At 61.0% G+C, this 15,634-nt stretch overlaps 1 protein-coding gene and 1 long non-coding RNA gene across 11 annotated transcripts in view; one reads left to right on the plus strand and one right to left on the minus strand.

The window, feature by feature from the left end:
* Positions 1–15,634, plus strand: part of ZMIZ1 (zinc finger MIZ-type containing 1) — a 231,491-nt gene that overhangs the window by 62,713 nt on the left and 153,144 nt on the right. For 8 of the 9 annotated variants that reach the window (XM_025434654.3, XM_025434647.3, XM_025434652.3 and 5 more), the window contains one exon: positions 4,228–4,322. The gene's annotated coding sequence lies outside the window, so the exon portion shown is untranslated. Of the gene's footprint in view, positions 1–3,891; positions 4,002–4,227; positions 4,323–15,634 lie in introns of those variants that run through there. The other variant, XM_025434648.3, reaches the window with a different exon arrangement.
* Positions 3,563–9,024, minus strand: LOC118354530 (uncharacterized). 2 transcript variants are annotated; one of them, XR_004815213.1, is made up of 3 exons: positions 8,872–9,024; positions 7,903–7,999; positions 3,563–7,802 (listed from the first exon to the last, which is right to left on the minus strand). It is a non-coding gene; the product is annotated as an uncharacterized LOC118354530 (long non-coding RNA). The 2 variants fall into 2 exon arrangements; XR_004815212.1 differs by having other exon boundaries at positions 3,563–7,999.

Consider the following 15,634-nt stretch of genomic DNA (forward strand, 5'->3'; position numbering starts at 1 on the left):
ATGTGGCTTAAAGTATCTAGCAACTGAAGGAGGGGACGTGCTCCTGGAGGGTCTGAGAACGCGGATCAGGCGGCCAGGCGGGCAAGGCCAGGGTCGGCTGTGGGGACCCGAGGTCAAGGTTGGCTAGTCCCTGGCCTGCGGGTCACCACTTCCCCGTCCCACACCCAGGCCAGCGGTGTCCCTGGGTCATGCCTTTCTCTCCCTGCCCTGCAGTTGGTAGGAGTTAAGCCACCACAGAGGAATCATTTGGCCCCAGAAGCAGTTTTAAGGACTCTGTTTCAGGGAGTCAGACTCTGCTCCATCTTGCACAGAGTGACCAGCTGTGGGTAGGTGACTTTGCGGGGACTTTCTGGCCAGCCAGCTCCCCAGGCCTTGGTGGGCGAGACCCCGACTGACCTCCCACTCTCTTTCTTCCTAGACCGTCTGAAAATGGCTGGTTCTAGATAGAGATGCAGAATGACCAATGAGGCCAGGTGTCCTCTGGGTGGCCAGAGAGGTCAGGACCATAGTTGGCGTGGCCCACTGGAAGTCTAGGAGACCAGAGACCCAGTCCTGGCCACTGCTTTCTAAAGCCTCGGTCTTTCCCTCTTGTAAAACGGGAGACAGTTGTGTTCCCCTCGTGGGGCTGCTGAAAGGGTGCCAAGGGCCATATGCAAAGCATCCCTCCCGGGGACGGGGACGGGGCTTTGCACAGCTGGTGGTGAGCCCAGTCACCCCCCCCCCCCCCCACCCAGCCACCCGCCTCCGCCGCCACCGTGTCTATGTGAGGTGACTGCTGCCAGAGATCTCCCGCTCATCTGCCCTTTATCGCCCTGCACACAATCAGGGGAAGCCTGGAAGGCTCGGGGGCGCAGGCAGATGGAAAACAGGGAGAAGAAAACAAAGGGCCTGCTCCAAGGAGGCCAAAAGGCAGGGCTGTGTCCTCCGTCTGCTGCAGCCTGGCCAGCCCAGCCCCTCCCCTCCCATCAGCACCAGGCCTTGACCACCCCCGGGGCTGCTGGCAACCTGCCCCACCCCTCCAGAGACCTGCCTTAGACCTCACATGGGGTCGCCACTCCCTGGGTGGCCCCAGGGAAGCCACGTTTCTCGTGTCTGTAAAATGAGGGAGTTGGACAGCGAGCTACGAGATCTTCAGCCAAGCCCACTTCTCACCCCCGCCTGGGGGTCTCTTTGGGTGGGCCCAGCCCATCTCTGGGACACCTCCCCAGCCCCAGGAAGTCCAATGTGGTGCCCATTTCTGCCCACCAAGAGGGCCCCAGCATGCCCTGAGCAGAGCGGGGAAGTAGGGGTAGGGGTCCCCGTTTACCGTCAAGGTTTGTGCGGGATGAAAGTGTCACAGGCCCTCCAGAGTGGGACCCGAGAGCGGTGGTTTGAGGGCTCCTTCCTCCACCAACGCCAGGCTCTCTGGGGTCACCTCCCATCTCTGTGACCTTGGACTGGTTTCTTAACCTTGCCCTGGCCGTGCCCTCATCTGTTAAAATAGGTAGGGTACCCACCTCGTAGGTGGTGGCGAGATTAAAGGAGTTAATCCCCGTAAAGCACTTCGAATGGCACCAGATAAAGGTCCATTAATGTTAGGTATTATTATCATCGGCAGTTGCATCACTGTTATTGATCGGAGGCGGACTGGATGGGGCACTCGGACGCCCCAGCCTCCGGGCCCCAGCTCTGCACCGCCCTGGTGAAAGTGGGAGTTCTGCGGGCAGCTGTGGAGGGTTCGAGGTGGGGCGGGGCAGCTGGGTGCTGGCGGGAACCTTTCTGTGTGAGCGGCCCTGCTAGATGGTTCAGAGGGGCCCGGAGGCTCTGGGAGTCTGTCATTGTTTCTTTCCTCATTTTAAATATGGATCCGTACCTCTATATATGTTTCTAAAGAGGACCCCCAAAATAGTATACGCTTCAGGCCCTGCAAACCTGGGCAGCCGCCCCGGCTTATTCCTGTTGCCTTTGCTGCATTCCTGCCGCCCGGCCCTGAGCTGCCCACCTCGTGGCCCCAGCAGGAAGATGACCCAGGCCTCGGGCTGGAGGGAACCTCACTTCTCTGCCCTGATCCACACCCCACACCCCAGGTTGAGGGAGCCCCAAGGAGAGCAAGCAGAGGAACGGGACCATCAAGGAGAATCTGGACATGTAGGGCCCAGAGCCCCGGCCTTCCTCCTCTTCCCCCTTCCTCTGCTCTGCCTGGGCCCCCGTGGACAGGCACCAGGGGCCGTTGGGGTCGTGGGAAGCAGGTTGCTGAGTTGGAACAGTTACCCCTGGGGCTGTCACCAGGGTGGCTGGCTGTGTGCCAAGTCCCGGGTTTAGTGCTGGGTAGAGGCCCAGGCTGGTCCCCTGCCCTCTGAGAGCTCCCGAGGTCGCTGGAACCACAAGATTCACACCTGGAAGGGCAAAGAGTGGGCAGGCGGAGGTCGTATTAAGCCCCAATGCATCAGGCATCGTAGAGGGAAGAGTCGAGAGGGCCCAGAGGTCATGAGGGCTGGACACTTGCGCAGGACCCCCTGGAGGATGGGTCCTCACCTGGCGACCCCTGGAGGAGTGGGCACTCTGGACCCTAGCCCCTCCGCCAGCAGCAGGGCCTCTCGGCCTGGGCCCTGACAGGGACATTTATAACTCACAGCTGTGCGGTCCTGAGCCCAACTGACTGTGGTAAACCGATCAGGCTTCAGGAAGTGAGTCCCGAGGCCACTCCCCACCCCGACCCCACACTCTCCTTCACCTCCTGACACCCACATCCTGTTCTCAGCGGGAGGGGCAGGCACCGGGGGTGCTGGGCTGGGGGCCCAGTCAGGGTCTGCAACCTGCAGGCAGAGCGGGAGAGGACGGAGGGGCTCAGTGAGGTCCCAGAACTGCCAAGCGAGGCCTCTGGGGTCATCAGGCTCTACCCCTCCGGGTGCACCTGGGGAACACTCAGGCCCAGAATGGCCAACCCGAAACCACAGGAGCTCACGGCGGGGAGCATTCTGTGCTTGCAAATCTAACAGGAGAGGGAATTATGCTTTGAACCCCTGCTGACCAACCCTGGCCTGAGGGAGCCTGGCGCAGGGGGGCCGACGGGAACCAGAGGCCTCAGGGAATGCTGAGGAAAGATGGTCTACAGTCGTCCCAGGATGGGACACCCCATCCTGGCACCACGTGCTTCACAAGGCCCAGCGCCACCTGCCTAGATTCTCAAAGCAAAGTTCACGTGCGGGGAAAGAAATGGCCTCACCCAGTGCTGGGAAGAAGGACAGTATTAAGTGTCTAGCACATTATAACTTTGACCGCCCGATAACCTCCCCTGGACTTGCTAGCAGATCCCGGGCCCCTGTTAGTCTCTACCCCTCCCCATGACTCTTTCTCCTTCTGCACAAGGGAGACGGCCAATAAACAACAGTGAGTTTGCCAAAGCGTGGCCCACGTAACTCTGGGAACCTGTGGCCAGATCCTGGAATTAGGCGGTAGGCTCGTGAAGGTATATTGGTGATACATAAGTAGCGTGTCGGATGGGTTGTGTTGTGGATGTGATCGGTTTGGACAAGGCCAGATTTACTGAGGCAAAAAAACAAAACAAAACAAAAAAGGCGACTTGAAGTCAAGGTAAATATTAAGTCAAAATATATATATGTTGAGCCAGTGTACGGACAGGACTCAGCTGGGACCAAGAATCACGAAGGGCCAGGAGTGAGCTGGTCTTCTGAGAAGAGACGTGCGCGTAACATGGTTCCAAGTGTTGGTCAGAGATCTGGTGAGCAGTTCATAACGAGGAAGGAATTCAGGCAGGGGTCACAGAGTGGCTTTAGAAGTGGCTGCCGGCCGGCCCTGTGAGATAATTCCCCGGAGCCAGGCACAGCAGAGAGGAGACGCTGTGGGGGCCCAAGGCCGGCTAAAAATACCCCGCCAGCTTCTCCCCGTCACCCTGCCTGGGGGCCGCGCAGCAAGGTCCACGGCTTTCTGCTTTTCTCACTGGGAAGAAAAAGACAACAACCCGGAGCCCCCGAGCCCCAGAAGGAACAAAACTCAAATAGGTTTCTTTAGTCTGAAAGATCCCCACTAGGCAGAGTAGGCCGGCGCGTGGCAGGTCCACAGGGCGGGGAGGACAGGGTCCCGGGGAAATCGGGCACCCCGGGTGTGCGTTCGAGGCCTGAGGCTGCTGAGATTAGCCTGGCTGTGGCAGTGGGGTCGGGGGACACGGACTGGTGTCTGCATCCCTGGATGTTCACGGGTGTCCCATGTCTCTCCCTGCCCACCCAGGACAACGAGGAGGAGCCGGTTGGCGTCAGACCAATGCTGTGAGGGGGGTGAGGAGGAGAGCCGCTGTCCATCACCCAGCTGCCAGACCTAGAAAGGTAAGCGCAGACCCCTGCCGCGCTCACGACACGGCCACCTTGCCGTGACACCTGGCCGGGGGCCCTGACCAGGTGGCCGGATCCCCCTGGGGCTGGCCGAGAGGAGCATGGTCACTGGTCTTTGCCCCCAGCCCTTGACCCAGGTGCCAGGCCTCTGTAGCTCCCCGGGTGTATCTGGTACGAAATGCTGCTGAGCTTTTTTAGTTTGTCCATCTCGAAAACGGGTCACCGTTTACTCCAGTTCCTGAGGATTCTGTGAACCCGTCGGGCCTCTCGGTTATTTGGAGTTAGCCTGTCGTAGCAGCCTGGTTCCGTTTGAACTCCGCGGGCATGGCCGGGGGTCCCGGCCCCTGTGGATGGAGCATTGAGGCCACACGTCCACGGGGCCAGACGGGGCTTGAGAAGAGAGGGTTTTCTAAGGCAGAACTGGCCGGACGTGTGAGTCGTTGGAAATGTGGCTGTGGTCTCCCTTTGTGGCAGTATTTGAGACTTCAAAGTGATTTCCCTGATAGCTCTGGGCAGGAATGATTATCTGCATTTTTACACTATAAGACCAAGGCTCAGGGAAGTGAAGGGTCCTGCCAGGGGTCACACAGCAAGCTCTGCTCACACCGTAGAGGCTCTGCTTTATCCCATCTGCTGTTGGCCATTTCTGCACTTGGACTTGCACTACGCTGCTCTGGTCTGGCCACTCACCCTGTAGAAGTCTGGCTGTTGAGCCCAAGCGATCACTGGTCTTTATGGCATGACCGCAGTGGGGCCCATCCCTCTATCCGTCCGTACACCTGTCATCCTGTCATCCATCCCTTCACGTTGCCATCTTGCCATCCATCCATCCTCCCACCGAACCATCCTTACTGTTCACTCCTCCATCCATCCACCCATCCACCCATCCACCCATCCACTAATCTGTTCGTCCACCTATCCTTCCAGCCATCCATTTGGGCATTAAGCTCACACATCAGACACTCACTGAATTATACCAAGCCAGGCCTGCATTAAGGGCTGAGTTTTGAAGATGTACCAGATCCAGCCCTGCCCTGAGATGGTGCAATTTGTGATGCGGGCAGGCCCCACTCCATAAGTTCAGTGCTCAAGGCTTGTGTCATGTCTGTGATTACACAGGGAGGGGAGGAGGAGAGGCCATGTGTTTGGTTCTGCAGGTAGGCATTCAGGGAAGGCTTCCTGGAGGAAGTGGCATCGTCCATTTACTCACACCCTAAATGTACATTGAGAAAGTCTCTGTGCTTGATGTTTTGGAGACACAGCAGGAAATAAAATGAACAAGACCTCCTCTCCTCATGGTGCCTACATTCTTGTGAAGAGGCATGGACAATAAATACCTAAAATGTGACATAATATGCCAGGTGATGCCAGGTTCTAAGAAGGGGAGTTCGGAGTCTACCAAGGGGGGTAAAGTGGACATCCTCGGACAAAGGGTGGCCATGAAAGGCCTCTGACAAGGCAGCATTTGAACAGGGATGTAAATGGAAGGAGGGAATGAGACAGGTGCTTGGCGTGTTCAAGGAATGCCATGTGGCCGGGTGAAGTGAGGGGCTGGGAAATCAGAGAGATCTTAGGGGACCCAATCACCTGGACAGGCAAGAGTGGAGCAAGGAGGTGGCCGGGACCCAGGCAGCGATGGTGGCGGCTTGGCCCAGGGGCAGGGGACCATGGGAGTCTGAATGTCCTTCAGCAATCTCACAGGCAGGCGTGCATGTGGGTTAGAGGTGCCGGAGGAGAGAGGACGGGGACTGTCGAGGGAGGCTCTTGGGGTTTGGGACAGGAGCCACCGGTAGGACAGAGGTGGTCATTTACTCGGCCCAAAATGAGGGTGGGCGAGGGCCGCAGGAGGCCAAGGAGTGTGTCTTAGATACGTGACCTTGGAGATGCCTCTGAGACACCCAAGTGGAAAGCTTGAGCGGGCAGTCGGCTACAGGCGTCTGGGAGGCGGAGAGGGCCTGGCCGGAGACAGACACGTGGGAGCTGCTGTGCCCGATGAGGTTGCAAGCCATGAGGCTGGTGAGATCACCTCGGAGCGAGCGGGGAGGGAGCCGATCAGAAGCCTGAGTCTGAGTCATGGGCCTCCAGCCCTTGGAGGGAGGGAAGACGGGGTGAGGGCTGTGAAGGAGACAGGAGGTGCGGCCAGGGCCGTGGGAGAACCGAGAGAGCAGGCTCTCGGGGGACGAGGGGAAGTTTGCTGGCCAAGCAGGGAAAGGACACTCCAGGCAGAGGGAACAGCCCAGGAAAGGCTCAGAGGCCTCAGTAAATGAGCAGTGCCTAGTTGGAGAGGGGTGGAAGAGACGGGGAGACACCAGAGCAGCCTCCCCCTCCACACCTGGCCGCACCGGGGTCCGGGCCCCTGGGTGTCCGGGCTGAGGCTGAGCCCATGTCCAAGGACCCTTGGAGTCACCCGGGCCGGCGCTCTCTGGTCTCAGCTGAGTCTCCTGCCCTGATGTCTGCACACTTTGCACCTTCTCTTAAGAAGTGTCTACGTGTCCTGACCTCCCACCTCCTCTGTGAGGCCCTCGGGCTCAGGAGACCTCCCCCTTGCCTGGAGCACTTTTCAAGGCAGCAGCCCTGAGCCGCCCGCACCGGGAAGGGCACCCAGCAGCTTCCTATTCAATCTCTAAGCATTGCTGGATCCTTTATCTTAAAAGAAACCGTAGAAACTTCCTGGACTCTGAGTGTGTGTCAGAGCTGGCCGCTCATGCTCACCGCTCACCGGTGCCTTTGGTGGGCAACTGTGTGTGAGTTTGGTGGGGGAAGGTCCTTTGTGAGTCTGCGGGGCTTCTGACTCAGCACTCAGCACTCAGCGGAGAGGATGCCCACAGCTGTGCCAGGGAAGGCCGCAGAGGGGGCCGCTGCCCGGAGGCCAGGCAGGTGCACATCGGGCCGCATGACCAGGGACGGGAGGAACGGCAGGCTTGCGGTCGACTGGGGGGCTCTGGGGGCACCGTCCCACCCGTCTGCCTGCGTACACAGCTCCCTAGGACCGGGGTGAGGCCAAGGCTCAGGACACTTCTCCCTCTTCCCTCCGGGCAGACACGCCTCTGACCCTGCCCTGGGGAACCGGGAGACCCCGGGACGCACACTGACGCGGGGCCCTGTGCAGGAGGCTGCCGTAATCTAATTAGTGTGCGGCGCGGGCGGGCCGAGTAATCCTCTGCCTTTAGACTCACTTTCCTTTAAGCCTGCCTCCGCCCAATCTCTCCCTAAATCCCTCCACCGCCTGGGTGACGTCGGGTGGGAGTGGACTTATCTCCACCGAACAGATGAGTAGAGCAGGGCCAGAGCGGAAGAGGCTTCCGTGATGCCACAGCGACCAGTGGCAGGGCTGAGCTCCGAACCAGTGCCTCTGGTTACCTGTGCCCTCCTCTTACCTGTGTCCTTCGCAGGCGCGATCACATAGGCCTCCCTCTGCAGGTTCCTCATTTTGCAGATGAGGAAACAGAGGCCCAGAGAAGCTAAGATACCCGCCTGCAAGCCAAGGACACCAGAATGTGCCCGGGCCCCCTGAGTCCAGCCAGCCCCAGCCCCCCTCAGCAGGTGCAGGGACGAGGGCCCGGACCCTGCCCACCTCCTCATGGAGCGCCCACGGCCTCTGTCTTCCAGCAGCCTTTGGCACTCGCTCTGGTTGAAGGCACCAAGTTCCTCATCAGAAGGCTCCATTGTGCCTATTGTTTAAATATAGATTACTAATGAAATGCCTTTTCATTGCCTTCCCAGTGAATAGTTTCCGTGTAAAGTTAATTTGCAGTGTTATGTAAATTCTGTTTAACTTCAATCAAGTTTCTAATTATGTTTTTACCGCAGTAATTCCCATTTGATTTGTCATCTCCTGTTAGGTATTTAATGTTCGGTGGGCGGGTGTGCTTTCCCTCTGTCTCTCGGTTTTCCAGGGCTTTCTCCCTCCCTGACCCCGGCTCCCTGTCCTCCTTGCTGCTTCTCGCTCCGCCTTCTTCAGCCCTGCCTCTTGCTTCTGGGTTATTCCCCTTGCCCTCTCCTTCCCCTTCTTCCTCCGTTCCCTGCCCCTCTGCTCTTTCTGGCTTTCTTTCCTCCTCGCCCCCCACCCCCACCCCCTGCCCTTCTTCCCACTATCAGCTCTCCTGGCCCCCTTCTCTGTTTCTCCAACCTCTCCTCTCTTGCTCTTCCTGGGTGTCTGTGTTTCTCCGTGTGTCTCTCTCCCCCCCAACCCTCACCAGCTCTCTCCCTCTCCACCCCCCATCCCTGTACTCTGGGGACCCTCACAGAAGCTGCCTGCAGGACTGCAGGGGGGGAGGTGAGAGTCAGGACTGGCTGGGTGTACATCCCTGGGGAACCCAGGCCCGGGCCTCTGAAACCTCGTCAAGGGCTTTGTAGAGGACGGGCCAACCCAGCGCTGGAGGCCTGCCCCCCCCACCCCCGGACCTCGGGTTCTGGGGTTCTGGGGAGAACACACGCTAGAAGCCGGCTCTCAGGGGGCAGATCCTGGCCCACCCCATATTGACCGTGTGACCTCCAGGTTGCTGAGCCCTCGTCTGTCACATGGGGTGACAGCGTTACCTACCTAGTGGGCTGGCTGTGAGGAGTCGGTGATAGAGCAGAGGCCGAAGGACTTAGCCAGGCCTGGCCGGAAGTGGCTTCTATCTGAGAACTCCCAGCCACGCCTCTGGTCTCTCTGTCGCCTTCCTGGGGTGTCTGGGAGGTGGCTTTCTGTGCCGCTGGCCTGCTGGGGGTCAGGCCTGAGACCAGGGCAGGGGGCTGGTGTCATGCCACTCCCCACCCCCAGCCCATCTCAGCCCTGCCTGTCAAGAGATGGGACCCCCCCCTTCTCCCTGGGTGGGCCTGTCTCTGGGCATGGAGACAGGCCTGTCATTCAGGGAAGCATTGGAGGCACAGACACCCCCCTGCCCCCACCCTGCAAAGCTGGAAGGGCCCTCCAGACCCTGGCCTGCAGACCTTTCCTGAACAACAGCCCAAAGGCAGACTCAGCCTAGGTACCCCCTTCGCCCACCCTTTGTCCTCCCTGGATGCCCCCATGGCCAGCCACGGGGTCCTGCTGCAAAACCCCTGCTCCAGTACAACGCCTTGACAGGTCGGCCGCTGACTCACTCGGAGACTCCTCCCAGAGCCTCGGCTCCCCTCCTGCCCCACATCCCATCCTGGGCTTCGGGATTCTCTGGGCCTGGGCGGCCACCGCTTCCCAGCAGGCAGCTGCCCTCTGGGTGAGGAGCGCCGAAGGAAAACACCCCACAGCGGCCAGCGGGCGGGGCGCGGGGCGCAGGCTCCTCCCCTCCTCCCCCCTCCTCCCTTCTGCTCCCCATCCTCCCCCTCCTCCCCCTCCCGCCCCCACTCCTCTTCCCATCCAGCATGTCCCTGGTGCGTCCAGGAAGCAGAAAACAAGTGTTTGGAGAAGGCATTCTTCTGGGTGAGGAAAGGCAGGCCCAGTCACTTGTCCTTCAGAGACATGGGAACCTGAGCTGGCCCAGGCCCTGGCCTGCTGGGCCACATGGCCACCTGACCCACTGTGAGGGTGTGTGTGTGTGTGTGTGTGTGTGTGTGTGTGTGTGTGTCCGTCCGTCTCTGGTCCAGGAAACCTTAGCCAGTCACGTGGCCGCTTTCTCTGTTTGTCCAAGTAAGCAGTTTGGGCCGGCTGCAGCCAGGAGGCTGAGACAGGGAGCCAGGGGAGGGGCCCACGCTGGCGTGGGGGGTGGACGCACAGATCCCTGGGGACACAGGGCAGCCCTGGAGTCCTCGGGCCTCCGGATTTGCCGTGGGGAGGCCTGGCCTGGGGAATGGCCTGGCTTCCCGTCTCCTGCCCTCCTTGGATCTCTCCTGCCTCTATCTGTGCAGGAAAAGTATTGGACTTACTGACTCCAGGGAACTTTCCCAGCCCTGAAATGTCCTCTAACCAAGAAGAGCTCAAAAGGGCCGAGCCTCAGCCACACAGAGGGGCATGGCGTCTGCAGCCACCATCTGTTGTATCCTGGGGCACGTTGCTGAGTGCTGGCCCCTCTGCAGGAAAGCCCAAGTCAGGCCTTCCCCTATGCACCCAGCAGGCCACTGATTAATTCAACAGACAAGCACTGAGCACCTACTATGTGTCAGGACCTGGGCTGGGCAAGAAGGAGGGTCCTCAGAACACGAATCTTCTAGAACTTCTGTGGGCAGGATCACCTTTTACTGCAGAGGCCCCTTGCTCCTGTCATGAAGCAGCCATGACCCATGCCGCTGCCCTTCCAGGAGGACGATGGGCGCGCAGCACCCAGTAGGGCACAACCAGCACGGCTCAGCGACGTGCCTCGTCTCTCACAGAGCAGCTGGGGTGAGGGTCCCCTTCCTCCGGCGTGGCGGGAGCCAGAGCAGATGTAAGCGGAGTGCAGAGGTCCCGAACCCTGGGTATCTCAGGGCCTTCTCTGAGGCCACCTGGGTGGAGAGCCCCAGGGGAAGTGGGCCTCCTGCAGGTTTACCCAGCCTGCCCGGCCCGCCTTCGCTCTAGACGGTACAGTCCCCCTGGGACCTGGAGGCGGAGGGGGGCTGTGGGGGCCCCGGAGGTGGCCGTGAGGGCCTTGCATCTGAGAGCCCACCTGGGTTCGTGTGTCTGTTTCCCCACTTCCTCCCTGCTCCTTCTCTTTCTCCTTCTTTTGACAAACATTTCCTGGCAGCCAAGTGTGTGCCAGGCCCGTGCTCAGTAAAAGACAACACATCCCTGTCCCTGTAGATGCTCACTGCCAAGCTGGCAGCAGGCAGCATCTCGGGGTGGACCCAGGGTCCAGGCCAAGCTGAAGACCAGGAGAGAGGCAGCCATAGGATGCCCACTGGGGTGCAGCAGACCCCCCACCCCAGGCCGCCCTGCGCTCTGGGCAAACTTAGGCATACTTCCCCCAGGTGGGCTCACAGCTGGACCCACCAGGTGCCCAGGTTGCAGGCCTCACAGAGCGCTGCCAGACCTGGCTTCTGCTGTGATTGCATTCGGGGGTACTCAGCCTGGAAGAGTCCCACGGGCTCATGAGCCTAGGGCCATTTTGTCAGAGCTAGGAAACTCCTGTTCGGAAAAGGGAGAGGAGTGCGGTGGCCGGTGGCTGAGCTGGTGATGCGGGCCAACCATCCTGCCACCCACAACTGAATATGGGTCCTGGACAGGGGTGGTTATAAAGGCAGGAGTCCCAGAAGGCCACTTAGGGCAGTGCGTCCCCGGCCTTGACTTGCATGCCCCCAGGGTCAGGAAACTCAGTCCTGCCCCGTGGCTTCTGTCCTCCCCCCTGCTCACCTCGGGCCCCCGAACCTTACGCTTTGGGCGACCCTGACAGAGTTCTTTGTGATCTTCGCTCCCTCCAGACCCAGCATCAAGCTGGGCCCACAGACAGCCCCATCAGGGCCTGTTGGCTCGCAGTCCTGTGGGTAAGCCATCAGGGCCCTGCACTGGGCAGCCGGCTCTGAGCCCAAGGGATCAGAGCCGCCCCAGCCTGGCCCCCAGGGAGGTTCTGAGGCTGCCCACGGTGCCCGCAGGACACCTGGCTCCCAGCTATCTCCCTGCCCCTGGGGTGCTCTCAGGCTGGGAGACTCTTCTGGATGTTCCGGCCTATTTGCTCTCTGAGGCACCTGTTTGCCCAGCAGCCTTGAGGCAGATGTGGGATGCCGAGGCTTCCCAAAGCCTGGGCCCCAGGAAGGCAGGAGGAGCAGGGCTGGGGGCGAGGGCCCTTGTTCAGGCCTTTTCCCCCCTTCACAGGGCCAGGCCACCAACCTTGACACTCCCACCACGTCCCCACTTACGAACAGTGGATTTCCAGCTCCAGAAACAAGGGGAGCAGTCTGGGTTCACCTGGAGGCCGTGGGCGGTCCCACAGCCCCGGGGCCAAGCTTCCGTCCCACCCAGTCCCACCCAGCCCCACCCAGCCCCGTGTTCAAGGATCCAGGCTTGCAAAGCTGGGAGTAGGATGAAGGGGTCTGGGTCCCGGTGCCGGGCCTTGGCTGGACAACGTGCTGTTCTGGGGTGGGGGCTGTGCTCCCCGCCGGGGCTGCCTGAGCAGAAGGAGAGGTTGCTTGCCTGCCCCCCATATTGGGCCACGAGCAAGTTCTGCCTTGTAGCCTGACCTCTGGCACTGCTGTTCTGCCCCGAGTGGGGGGACACCACCACTCCAGGGCCCCGGGAGGGGCTGATTCCCGCCGCCCCTGCTCAGCTGCACCTGGGCTTGTGCACTGCTGGGGAGAAAACTCACTGCTGCTTTTGTGGGGTCCTTTTGCTAGAAAACAAGTGGCTGGAGGTTGGAGGGAGGCCGTTGGCCACCGAGCGGGCCAGGGCAGCCTGCCGGCTCTCGCCCTGGAGAACTCGAGTGCTGGTGAGGAGGCCCCACGGGGCCCTGGCTCTCTCCTGGGCCGGTCCTGGGCCGGGTGGGGCCAGCGGGGCAGGAAGCCTGCGGAGGCCTGGAGGATGGGACTCAGGGTGGTCTGGGCCTGCGCCAGGGATGAGGCAAAGCCCAACCCCGGCCCGGCCCCAGGGCCACGGCCACACAGGTCACCCACCCGACAGGAAACCCTGCCCGGCACCCCCTCGGTCCCACCCTGTGTTTCCCGCGGGTGGCGCTTCTATTTCCCGTGGGAGCTGCTGCCAGGAATCATACCCTCTTGAGAAAGGAAGCTGGACCTCAGGCTCTCAGGCTGCCCTGCCTCTGACCTGCACTGACCTCCGCCTAGATCCTCCCACTGGTGGAAGCTTTGAGCCCACGCCCATGCCTCACCCCACACATGCTGATGACTTATCTTCTCCCAGACAGTCGGTCACCTTTAGGGACAGGCAAGAGAAACCTCATAGTGGGGCTAGGCCTGGGAGCCCAGAGACCAGGGTTTGGGGTCTAGGATCCACCACCAGCTTGCTGGTGCACCCGGGCAAGTCCCTCCACACCTCTGGGCCTCGTCCTGTCGAAAGGCAAGAGAGAAGAAGCAGCAGCTCTGCCCATCAAAGAGCATCCCATGAGATAGAGGATTTGGAAGTAGGATAAATTTGTACCCTACGAGGACAGCCAGGTTTGGGATTAACTGCCCCAGAGCCTGCCTCACGCACTCCAGACAGTTGTCTGCAGCCCAGCCAGGGCACGTTGTCTAGGATGAGCCCCAGGCAGGGAGAGAGAGGCATGGGTGGCTGCTAGTGTCCCCATGGTGGGTGGGGGTGATGATGTCAGCACGACCCCCCCTCCAGGTCACCCTGTGACTGGGATGAAGCTGATTATCTGCACCCAGGAAGGAGCTTGCGTTTCTCTGTCCTCCCGGGCCCACTCTCCTGCTCCAGTCTGCCGAGGTGGCTATGCTGGGCTTCGAACCGGGCAGCTGGCCCCGGGGTCAGTGCCCTTGGCCACTGGACCACCTGCTTCTCTGACCCATGGCCACCTCCCCAAGCCAGGCACCCGCAGCCTATAACCCCAGCTCGGCAGGGCAGAGGGAGTGTCAGGATGCCAAGTGAGCAGATCCGAGTTGCCAGGATACTGGATAGACTGATGCACTCGGGGTTACCCTGACCTGTGGAGCAGCTGAGAGCATGTCAGCAACCGGGAAGCCCTGAGGTCCCTGCAGCCCAGCCCTTCCCCGTGGTACGGTGACAACTCAGCCCCGGCCTTGGACGCCTCGTCCCTCTGCACTTCAGCATCTGCATCTGCCAAATGGGTCTTTCAGAGCCAGCTGTGAGGGGTCCTTGATATTCTGGGTGCACGGTGCCTGAGCCCCCACGGCTCCTCAGTGGGTATTTGTTTTTCCCCAGTGCATCCGGCCGCTGGCACCAGGGACATTCCTGGCAGCAGGATTAATGTGGGCAGGGGTGCAGAGGTGGGGAGACCCAGACATGTCTAGGCAAAGGTCACAGGTCAGAGGCAGGTGGGGGCCTTGAACTGTGAGGCTGGAGAGTTAGAACTGAGCCTCGCAGACAATGGGGAGCCATCAAAGGCTCTTGGACAGAGGAGTGACATGTTGTTGGGGAGAGGAAGTGGCAGCGGGGAGGTCTGACGTGTCCATCCAGGTACAGGGCTCTGATTCAAAAGGAATCCTGTGGCTAAGAAGGTCGACCTCAGCGGGTGGCTTGGCAGGCCTCAGTTTTCCTCCTCTGAACTGGGTACGTGGTCCCCAGGGCTCCAGCCATTGCAGACTGGGAGTCTGCCGGCCACGGCAGGGAGGGGCCGGGTCAGCGCCGATGCCTCTCCCTCTGCGTGTCCCAGAGTCCGTGTCCCCCCTTCTTGGGCTGGGCTGGCTTTCCCACCCAGCCCTGGGTGGGGCCCCTCTGCTCCTTCCTCCCTCTGTGGCTTTCTGGTCCTGAACAGGAGGGGCCTCGAGGTTGCAGTGGGCTGTGGGGTGTGAGCCAGGGTGGGGACCCTGGTGGTGGGCGGAGTCACGGGATGGGTGGCCATGAGTCAGGAATTGCTGGGCCCGTGTGTCATCTGGCCGCGTGCTGTCCTGGCTGCCCCGGGCCTCCCGCCTCGTGCCTCCTGTGTCTGCACCTGTGGGCTGTGCTGCTGGGCCGGCAGCGCTCTGTTTCCAAGAGCTCAGAGCCAAGGCCCAGGAGTCAGGGTGCCCGGACGCCAGGTCTCGGATTCCCCCAACATGCACGGGGATCTTGGGCACGTCTCCTCCCTCCCCGGCCCACACTTCCCCGGATTGAAGAGTGAGGGTGGGGCTGGCCGGAGGCCCTCAGCGCTTGCTGCACAGGAGAGCTAGGGCAGCTTCGAGAAGTGGTGCAGCCCAGCCCGGTTCAGCCAGATTCCCGGGGCAGAGCCTGGTGGGGCACCTGCACTTTGCGGGGCCCGTGGTGGGCTGCGCTGTCCACGCTGTGGACTCCGGGGCTGGGGGCCTGCACCCAGTCTAGCTCCACCACCTTCTAACGCCGTGAGCAGGTGACTTCGTGTGTTTGGCTTCCTCAGCTGTGAAATGGGGGCGCCAGGACCTCCTTGTAGAATCGCTGTGGGGTGACCAGTGCCCCACGTCTGATGGAGCCACGCCTGTGCTGGATGTGGCAGGCACCGTGCACCCGCCAGCGGCTGTGCCTCTGACCTGAAGCTGTCTTCACCCTGAGCGACTCTCACTGCTCCTTCATGCGTCCGGCAAATCCTCCAGCGGCCCTTCTACCTGGAAGCCCCGTGCTGGGTGCTATGAGCAATGGGAAGAGGGCACCCGTCATGGGGGCTGGTCTCAGCCCCTCCTTTTAACCTCCCTGGGGGTCCAGTCCCAGCAGGCAGGTTCTCTCAGTCCCAGGAATTGGTGGGCACGTGAGAGGAGGGGCTCCCCTCCCAGATCCCTTGAAGTTGCTGGGCTGAGGGAGCCCCCAGACTCCAGGAAAAAGGAGGCCATCG

This window comes from Canis lupus, chromosome 4, assembly GCF_003254725.2.
Source record: "Canis lupus dingo isolate Sandy chromosome 4, ASM325472v2, whole genome shotgun sequence".
NCBI classification, from domain to species: Eukaryota; Metazoa; Chordata; class Mammalia; order Carnivora; family Canidae; genus Canis; species Canis lupus.